This window comes from Rhinolophus hipposideros, assembly GCF_964194185.1.
Source record: "Rhinolophus hipposideros genome assembly, contig: SUPER_14_unloc_4, whole genome shotgun sequence".
NCBI lineage: Eukaryota > Metazoa > Chordata > Mammalia > Chiroptera > Rhinolophidae > Rhinolophus > Rhinolophus hipposideros.
In genome coordinates, this window is record NW_027669489.1 from 42,073 (window position 1) to 52,590 (window position 10,518).

The window sequence follows — 10,518 nt, forward strand, 5'->3', positions numbered from 1 at the left end:
CACTGTATGCCATGTAGATGGCAATTAACCTAGAAAAAACCATCGCCACACAGGACAGTGCCCGCTGGGTTCTAAAGTGACAAACTCGGATCAGAACTCCTATCCCTGCATCAATGCCAGTTTCATTCAATTATGACTGTCACCTTTTAGTACCTCTGTGGCATTTCGAATGCACATGATGTGTCACTGCTGGCACTTCCTTCACACACAACACATTTCTCTCAAATGCTTGAGATGGACTCCTCCGTGAAACACAGCTGAGTACTGGGCAGGACTCCGTCCTATTGCAGGTGGCCCCTAGTGTAGCTCCACACCACAACCAGTTCTGGAGGAATGTGAGTTAGGAGTTGCCTCCAGTTAGTGTTGGGGACAATTCACTGTGACTTTCTGATAGATATCTAACAGTTCACTTGCCAGACTCTTGCTAAGAATACACAATGCCATTTTCATGTCGAAAATCTACCTCCCATTACTCATGCCATCTATGATTATTGCATGGAGGCAAGAAACATTGTACATTGAAAGGGAACAAAGACGTCATCATCAGGACGCAGCACCTGGGTGGCACCGAATCCCCTTCCTGTGAGGATGAGAGAGGTTGTGCATTGTAAGTCAGGGAAAGAGAAAATCATTGAAGTGACGGGGCACGGCCACTCGTATCCCTCTAGAACACTCGGGGAGAAAATTGGTCATGGTTTCTTTGGAAGGGCTTTGGAAAAAATCAAGTCAACGGATGTACTTTAAGGCAATATATATAAACTAATTTTGAGTGTTGTTTGGAGCAGGACTACTCTGATTAAGATGTATTTTAGGAAAATTTGATTATCATTTAGGTTTCAATATTTTGACTACAAGCCGAAAAGAATGAGACAGCTTGAATATAAAATGTCACTTGTTTCCCCTGGAACTTCCTACTAGGGAAAAGTTTATCCTAGCAGTCTCCTTCAATCTCCATGATACTTTACCCCTTGTGCTGCAGGGAACCCTGCTGTGTAGGATGACATGTTAAAACGATTATCACCAACAGCTGGGCTTCAAGAGTTAATCAAGTGCCACCGAGTGGGATAGATGTGTTAGTAAGCTCTGAGAGCTTTTCCAGGACATAACGATGACAACAATTCAGAGTAGCAGAGGAGGACACGGGCAAGGCACCCAGGTCACGTGGTGCTCAGGTGGAGGTTTCAAGGTCAGGAGAAGGAGTATGACATGTATCCCTGTGTCCAGCCTTGCCCACACTTGAGATGTTGTTTTGCCGTTTCTTGGATGGGGATTCGATAGGACACTATCATGTTGCTGGAGCAAACACTTTATCAACATCTTCTTTACAACCCGGAGAGTGGAGCTCCCTCCTGTTCTGTGGTCTTCATTATCTGCCTGTGGCACAACCAGACCCTTTGTACTTTACTGACTCCTTCCTTCATGACTTTCTGTTTTGATTGCTTCTTTCATTCTATGTGATTCCTTCTACCTCACTTTCCCTACCCCACTCTCTCACTCTCACTCTTTTTATTCTTTCTTTAGTTTGTTTCCTTTTTATCCGTTTTCACTTATTTTTTTTAATGTGCTTTACATACTCAACATGAAGTCCAACCTCTGAACGTTCCTAAGTATATAGTACAGTAGAGTTCCCTATATGTACATAGTTGTACAGGCCATCTCTACATGTTCTTCATCTCTCATTGCCAAAACTGTACACCCATTTACAGTAACTCCATATACCCACCCCACTCTCGGCAAGGACATTGTACTTTCTGTTTCTATGAGTTGGACTAGTTTACATACTCATTTCAATGGAATCATAAAGTATTTCACTTTGTTTATTTCTGAGAATGGCTTGTCTCACATAGAATAGGTTGACTCAAGATGCTTCAAATGGCAGGATTCCCTTCTTTCTCAAGGTGAATAATATTGCATTAAATGTATTTTCATTATGCTTTCCTCTGTCCATTGACAGTAGGGCTGGTTCTTGATATGGGTTTTTATGAGCAAAGCAGCAGTGATCAGGGCCATGCAGTTACCTCCTGGAGATCCTGATTTCAATTGCTTGGGATGGATAAACAGAAGTGCGATTAGTGCATCTATTTGCAATATTTTGAGGAACTTCAATACTGTTTCCACAGTCGGTTAACATTTAATATTCCCATTTGACTTTCATAGTGGGAAGGCATGGGTTGAGGTACACAGGGTCCCTGTGTCTCCGGGTGCCTTCTGGCCTGGAGAGTGGTAGCCGCGACCCAGTCGATGAGTGGGTGGGATGAACATGGATGAAAGATTAGGAGGGTCTGGGGTCAGGTCACAAGCTGTGACTAATGAAGTGTCTCTCTCAGAGGACATGGGGAATTGTTTCTTGCCTCTTAGTTCTGGAGGGATGAAGGGGCAGTTGGATCCTGTGTTGAGGTGAGGGAAGTCTTCGGCAGGGATGTGGACACTCAGAACCCATGCAGTCACTGCACGTGCAGAAGGGTGCTCACATCAGTCATCAGCAGACAGTGGAGGTTTGGCCTTAATACATTGAATTATGAATTACCAATGCACCAGGGCAGAAGGCCGCTTTCCCGGGTCAGGTATATGAATTGCTCATCAGAGTAGGTGAATGAAACGGAAGCTATTTTTGGCAAAGCCGGCATATGGGAGTTGGTTCTCATATGGCAGAATGTTCTTTATTGGCGTGGGAGGCCCTCAGACTGCTCGTCACTCAGGGTGGTTTTCTGGTGAGGGGACACATGGTGAGAAATAGCTGAGTGTGTGACGTCATTAGGGGCAGAGAGCCACCATTGTGTTCTCCCCTTGACTTTCAGAGGGTCTTGGTGTGGAGAAAATTGTTGTATTTGGGTCATGCACTGAAACGTGGAAGGCGGGGCTGTGTTGTGGATTTGGACTCCTCATGGCTGCACCACCTGCTCCCGGGCATCATCTCTCCCTTGCAGGAACCTTGGGGCATGGAGACTTGAAGGTTGATGTTGTTCAGGGGTCCCAGGCATGATCTCAGTTGTCTCAGGGTCTCTGATCTCTATGCCCAGGACATCAACCAAATAGTGGTACCCGATCTATCCCATAGCAGTGTTGTGAGTCAGGGACAGTTGCATACTTCACGCTAGGTTTCTACGCCCTCCAGTGTAAAATATGGGTCACGACCCTAACTTGCCTCCCTTGAGGTGGCGCTGGTGTGGGCATCGCAAGAGATGATAACAGATACTCTCCGTGAGCTGTAAAGCATCACACCCAGATAGAGGGTGAAAAGTCACCTCCCATGTGCCCTTTCAGTGGAGCCATCCAAGTTTCCTATCTGAACTTAACCTCTACAAGTGTCTAGCTCATTCTTGCAGCCATTCAATGATTGGAAAGTCAGAGCAATTACACAACACCAGTCTTTTATTTGCATGGAGGCTTCACCGGTATTTAATTTTGTTTAGACTCATCACATAATACTAACAAGGAGGTCCTCTTCACATTTTCTCACTTCAAAATGGGGCACTGAGTCCAAGTGCAGTCTCCATATCTTTCAGATACGTGCAACTTCTGTAAACGATTGGAACTCAGTGTACTAGGCGTAGTCTCTGTGTTTTGTTACGTTTCTATAATGCCTCAGCTCATTCAAGATTTTTCCTACAAAAGCTGTGTGTTGGGGATTTGGTTGCTCAGCAAACTACAAGATATATCTAGGTCCATCCTTAAGTCTACTGGGTCATCTGCTCAGCTAGCTGGTGAATTAAGGGAACAATAGTTGGAAGTGTGAATAAATTATTCCTAATGTACCTATGGTCTCCTGCCACTAAGATGTCAGAGGGTCTATCTATTGTTGTGTATTTCTCAGGAAGTAGCAGCGATGATGAGGGAAGATGTCTTCCCATAAACAGAACCCACTCATCAGTTTTCAGCCAGAGATGGGAAAGAAGAGTGCGTGAGCGGCCACGCCTCAAGTCCTACCCTCACAGGGACCCTGCAGAAGGTATTGCGGATCTATGCTCATTAGGTTAATTCAGAATTAAGAATTTTGTGTCCCAGTTTTAACAGAAAACTATAAAAATGCTAAGCCACGTTCTTCTTTTATGCCTGCAAATTTAAGTATCTTCACGAAATTAGTACTGCTGTAACTATGAAGTCAAGATGCATTGAGAACTCAAAATATCGTTCACGTTGAATAGTAAACAATGTCCTGAGCTAATGCTCACATTAGCTGAGTGTTTACCTTTTGCTGAATAGATCCCTCCGGAATACAATGTCTTTAGATTTGGAAACATTGATACACCTTGTTGAGAACAGGTTGGGATTCACAAAGGAGTTGACAAGACGATACACAACGTTCCCAGAGCCCACCAAGCCAGTGCCCCTGATTCATAATACCTTACCTTCCTGTTATACGTTTGTTACAGTCATTGCAATGACAACAATGTTTTATTGATTAAAATGTGCACAGTTCAGGTGAAGGTTCACGTCTGCTGCGGTGACATTTTATAAGTTGGGCGAAGATCATAAGATTAGGTGTCACTGTGGGAGGATCCCAGGATATCAGCACACGGATGTCATAGCGACATGCTTCACAACAGCCAACAGTTGCAAATTTTTCCAAAGTCCATCAAGTGATGAGTGGATAATTACAGTCTGATATATACCCAGAGTGGACTGTCGTTCAGTCGTGAATGGGAATTGAACTTTTAAATATGCTGCAACATGAAAGGACATTGAAAAAATATCGTGCTTAGTAACACCAGGCAGACACAGAGAGACAAATAATGTGTGATTCCACTTACATGAGGTCCCTGCTACAGGCAGATTCACAGTAGAGAGACAAGTAGAGATAACAATGGTTGGAAGGAGGGAGAACGTAGAGTGATTTGTTAAAGGGAACTGAGGTGGATATGATGAAAAAGATTGGATCTAGATAGTAGTGACGAGTCTGTAGCGTTGTACATATAATCCATGCTTTAGACCTATATAGTCACAAATTATGAAAAGCAGCGTAAATAGCATTTCTTTCTCATCACTGTCAAAAAGTTAAGAAAATCCAATAATAGAGATGATGAAGAGAGGACAGCGTATATGAATTCATGGAAAACTGAAATGGTCTTGTAACATTTCAGGAAAAAGGATGACTGTGTTGTGTTTTAAAATGGGCAGAGAAATTCATGAAAATCTCTCACTGAAACACAACATGCATTTATTTGTCTACCGGTTTTAAGAGTATTTCAAATTAATTACATTCTATTTAGCTAGACACCAAAGGCCCCATGTCTCACTTCTTTCCTCGCCTCTCCTTGGCCTTGCTTCTTCCACCAAGGAGTTCAGCACGGCACATGTTCAGCTCATAGATATGAAAAACCCATAGCCACACAGTCTCTCTCACGTCCACATCAAGCTAATCTCCCTGAGTAGGTTTGAGTAGTATAACCGATGACACATTTACTCTGTGTTCTTGTAGTTCTCCCCGACATCCCAGAGGAAGATGAACTTCCTGATGATTGCAATGAGGACATGAAACCTATCACCGTAAGATTGTTTTTTATCCTCTGAGACATAAATCCCCTTTAATACACTCAGTCAAACGAAGATTGAAAATGTTACCAAGTCCATTCCCAATAATACAGACAAATCTTCTGGCTGAGGAGAATGTTGAGTGTGAATTTGTTACCAACTGATACTTGTTTTGAATATGCCCTCAACGATGGCAGCATTAGTAACAGAATATATGGGAGTAATCTTTTCCCTATGCAGCATTTTTTGTTTGTTTGTTTGTTTGTTTTGGAATACAACTGTGTAACTGGCAACCCAATATGCCTGTGTGAGATACTTCCTGCAGCAAAAGTTCATGGCTTTTGACCTGAGTACTTTTGCTTGATTTCTTGTTTTGGGTTCCCTTGAGCCACCAGTGTTCCCATTGGTTTTCTATTGTCATTAAGGAAACCAAAGACCTGTGCAAACACAACCCACATGATCTGATCCTTGTCATATTTTCTATCATTTCAGGACACTCCAGTGGACACAGCCTGTGGTACGTATTCTAGAATTCCTCATTTGGTGACATAAAGTAGAGAACATGACAAAATAGGGGCTTTCTTGCTGTCTTTAATATGCTGAGACACTGTAATGTCAGCTCTTTGGTGGCCATGAGAACTGGGGATATGATGATAGAAACTGGCCTCTAGGTACTGAAGTGTTTTCTTCTGACTAATACAGTGTAACGCGGGTGGGCAGTAGTCCACTGTCCTTTTGATTCTTATTTCATTGGTGCTTTGTGCTGTCGAGCATGTTTTCAAAGGTCTGTTGGTCACTTATATGTCTTCTGTATATAAATTTCTTTTTTTTCAGTGTTTTCCCCTTCTTCAATCGGGTCCTTTCCTTTTTTTCTTTATAATGAAGTTTTGGCGTGTCATACATATTTGGATATTAGCTCCTTTTCATAGATGAGGTTTCCAAGCGTTTTCTCCTATTCTGTGGGTGCTTTTCCATTGTGTTGATTCCTGAAGAGATTTCCCTTCTTCCATGGAGTGATATTGGCACCGTTCTTGAAAATCATTTGGTCATATATGTGTGTTTGAGAATTTAGTCTTCTGTTCCACAGAACAATGTGTCTGCCTTTATACCAGCAGCATACTGTTTTCTGTAGATTCCTGTAGCATTGCCATGTGTTTTGAAGCCAGAAAGTATGGAGCTTCTATCTTTGTTCTTCCTTCTCAAGATGCTTTTGGCTACAGGGGTTCTTTGTAGTTCCATAACCATTTTTTGATTTGTTTTTCCTGTCTCTGTAGAAATGGCATTGAGCTTTTCATAGGAGTTGCACTGACTCGCAGATCCCTTTGATTTGTATGGGAATGGTAACGATGCTAAGCCTTCCAAGCCAGGAACACAGTGCATCATTCAAATTTTGTGTCCTTTTTAACTGTTGCAGCAATTCTGTGTAGTTTTCATAGTACAAGTCATTCACCCTCTTAGGGGTCTTTGCCACTAACTTCCTGCAGCTCTAATCCAGTGTTCAGGTGGATGAAGAGGGGATTCCTGAGGACAGCAAAGTGGCCCCTACTCAGACCATTACTCTGATTCCACCTAGCAGAGGGGTACCAGCCCTGCTGGTCTTCTCAGCTTGCAGTCGGGCCCCCTGCTGCGAATCCTTTAATAGCTGGTGGTCACCTTACTGTTTGAGTGTCCCCAGAGTCTGCAGAAGCACCTGGCACATTCACATGAGTCCTTGAATTCCTATGAGTGAATGATCACCTCAGATCTGTGAACAACTCTGCAGGAACAATCTGGGGAGGGGAGAAGACACCTTCCACATCTTTCAGTTCTTGCTTTGGCCAATCCGTTTGGGGAGCCAGTGGCCAGCGGTGCCACTTTCAATTTATTTCACTTGATCATTTATTAACTTAATGAATTAAAAGAAGATAAATATCGAATTGTGCAGTCACAGGAGCCACACTCAAGTTTGTATATAACAGCTGCAATTGCAGGTTGATGAGTTTGGAGGGGAGAGCAATTGTGGGCCAGTGGGACCAAGAAGGTGATTCCTTCCACGTATCACTGATTGGAAGGTTGGCATCTCTGACCAATGCCTCGTTGAAGGGCTCTGACCTCACAGAGTCCCGGGATGGTCTGAGAACCTGCAGGGAAGATGAGGGTGATGCTCTGTGTCTTCTCATATCCTCAATTGGAGGAGGCCGAATGGGGGAGACAGACACTCTTTCTAATAAATGTATTGCTCATCTTTCTGTTTGCAAAGACTGGCCGGTGGAGAACTTCTCGGACTCTAGCAGTGAGGAAGAAGACTCTACGCATTACTACAAAGACTCGGGTTGGATCTAATGGGAGAGGGTCCCTGCGAGTGGTTAGGTGGTACTTGATGCTTGAAGACTGACGAAGGCACATATGGAATCAGAGACGAAAAGGAAATGTGTGGAAGTCTGATTTGTTCCTTTGCTATATGAATGATGTCTTAGAAAAAGGAATTGTGTCCGTGGGCTCTGAGTGTGCTGCGGCTGACATCAACATTTTCTGCTTTGCTATGTAAAAATTATCTTTCCCGCAGAACCAGCCAAATCTCAGAGCATGGTTTTTTGTCATGTTTCATTTACAGCTGACATTCAGCATTATTTTATATTAGTTTCAGGTGAACTACATAGTGTGAAACCTTTATATAATTTATGATGTGATCACCCTGTTTTCACTAGTACCTGCCTGGCACTATACGTAGTTGTTAGAGCATTATTGAGTAGATTCCCTATGCTGTACTTCACATCCTCGTGACTGTTTTGTAATCAGCATTTTGTACATCTTAAAACTTTACCTGATTCACCCAGGCCCCAGCCCCCTCCCTTCTGGCAACCATCATTTTGTTCTCTGTACCTATCCATCTGTTTCCATTTTATTATTGTTTCTTGAGAGTCCACATACAAGTGAGATCACATGGTATTTGTCTTTCTCTGTTTGACCTATATTCCTTAGAATAATACCCTCTAAGTCCATCCATGTTGTCACAAATGGTAACATTTTTTTTCTGGCCGAGTTGTGTTCCATTTTATATATGTGCCACCTGTGGTTGTTTGTTGTTGTTGTTGACGATGTTTTTCTTGTTTTGATCCAGTTGTCTATTGAATGGGAACTACGTTGCTACCATATCGGGCCTGTTGTAAATAGAGCTGCAGTAGACATATGGGTGCATATGTCTTTGATATTCATGTTTTGGATTTCTTCCGATAAATACCCAGAAGGGGAATTGCTGGGTAATAAGCCAGTTCTGTTTTTTATGTTTTGAGGAACCTCAGAATTGTTTTCCATAGCGCCTGCACCAGTTTCCCACCTCAGCTACAGCACAGCAGGATTCCCTTTTCTTCACATCCTGGCCACCATTTCCTGGTTGTTGAATCATTCTGTGCTGCAGCCATTCTGACAGGTGTGAGTTGATTTTACATTGTGATTTTGATTTGCAGTTTTTCTCATGATTCGTGACTTGGAGCATCTTTCATATGTCTATTATCCACCTGTATGTCTGTTAAGTTCTTTGTATAGCTGTTAAGTTCTTTGGCCCATTTCTTAATTGGATTCTTTGTTGTTTGGGTGTTGAGTTATATGAGCTCTTTATCTATTTGAATGATAATCTCTTATTGGATATTATGGTGACTATCTGCTGAAATTCAGTTGTTGTCTTTACATTTTGTGGATGGTTTCCTTTGCCATGCAAAAGTTTTTAATTTGATGGTCTCCGGTTTGTGTGTGTGTGTGTGTATGTGTGTGTGTGTGTGTGTGTGTGTGTGTTTGTGTTTATTTCCTTAGCCCAGGAGATATATGTTATTCAGAGCAATGTCAAAATCTTTACTGCTTATATTTTGTTCTACGAATTGATGGTTTCATTCTCATACATTTAAATCTAATTTATTTTTAGTTTATTCTTGTATATGGAGTAATAAGGTACGTATTTTTCTATACTGCATCTATGTGAGTATTGCATGTCATATATTATACATTATTATGCATACATAACATGTATTTTATATTTTCTATAGTACACATAGTATATTACAATGTATATGCATGTTCACATTTTCTATATATTTTATATGGTATGTATACATCTACTTATATAAGCACATATCCTAACATGTTATGTCTATTAAAATTGTATATTTTATGTCACATATATTATTTTTTAAAAGTAGCAACATAAAAAAAAATTAAAAAAAAAAAGTAGCAACATATACATTAGAAATAAGTAAATAAGTTAGCAATATAATAAGACAAGGATCCTGATCCAACTATTCAGTACAGGAATATCTGAGATCTATTTATTAATTTAATATAAATTTTAAAAATATATCATATAGGATATATTCTGTGTGTTATTCCTCATTTTTAATCCTCTTGTTTCCCGTCATTTAAAGTTAAATACTACCTGAATTTGTTTAGGCATATCATTGTTTTCTTCATATATAACCAATAGTTATTACATGTATTATGTATATAGTACGGGGACATTATCAATATGGTGACATACTCAATGCCTTTTTTATATTACTAGCTTTTTATGAAATGGCATTATTTTTAATTACCATATTTGATTTCACTCTGACTGCGACTTTTAAAATCCGTTATCCTATTGATGATCATTTGAGTTGTTTCGTGTTTATTTTAAAGAACAATATGGCAGGGACCTGGTTTTGTAAATATCCCCAGGTAAACCTATGATCAAGTTACCCCGGAATATGTACAGTGATGAGTGGATGCACTGTGTTCTTATTTATAAATGTAAAGACTTTTAAAATAACGCAAATTGTTTTCCAAAGTGGTTGTACCAATCCACATTACCACCAGCACTGACTAGGAGTTATCAGGGCTCCACATTTTCAATAAAACTTGGTTTTCCCAGACTCTCAATATCTGCCATTCTGGTAAATACAAAAATTGAAAATTTTGCTTTAGTTTTATGTTTATCTAACTATTAACAATATTAATGGCTTCTTATATGTTTCTGGCCAAAGTATATTCACTGTTGCTTTTTGAATATTCTAAATATGTTTTTATATACTGCATCTA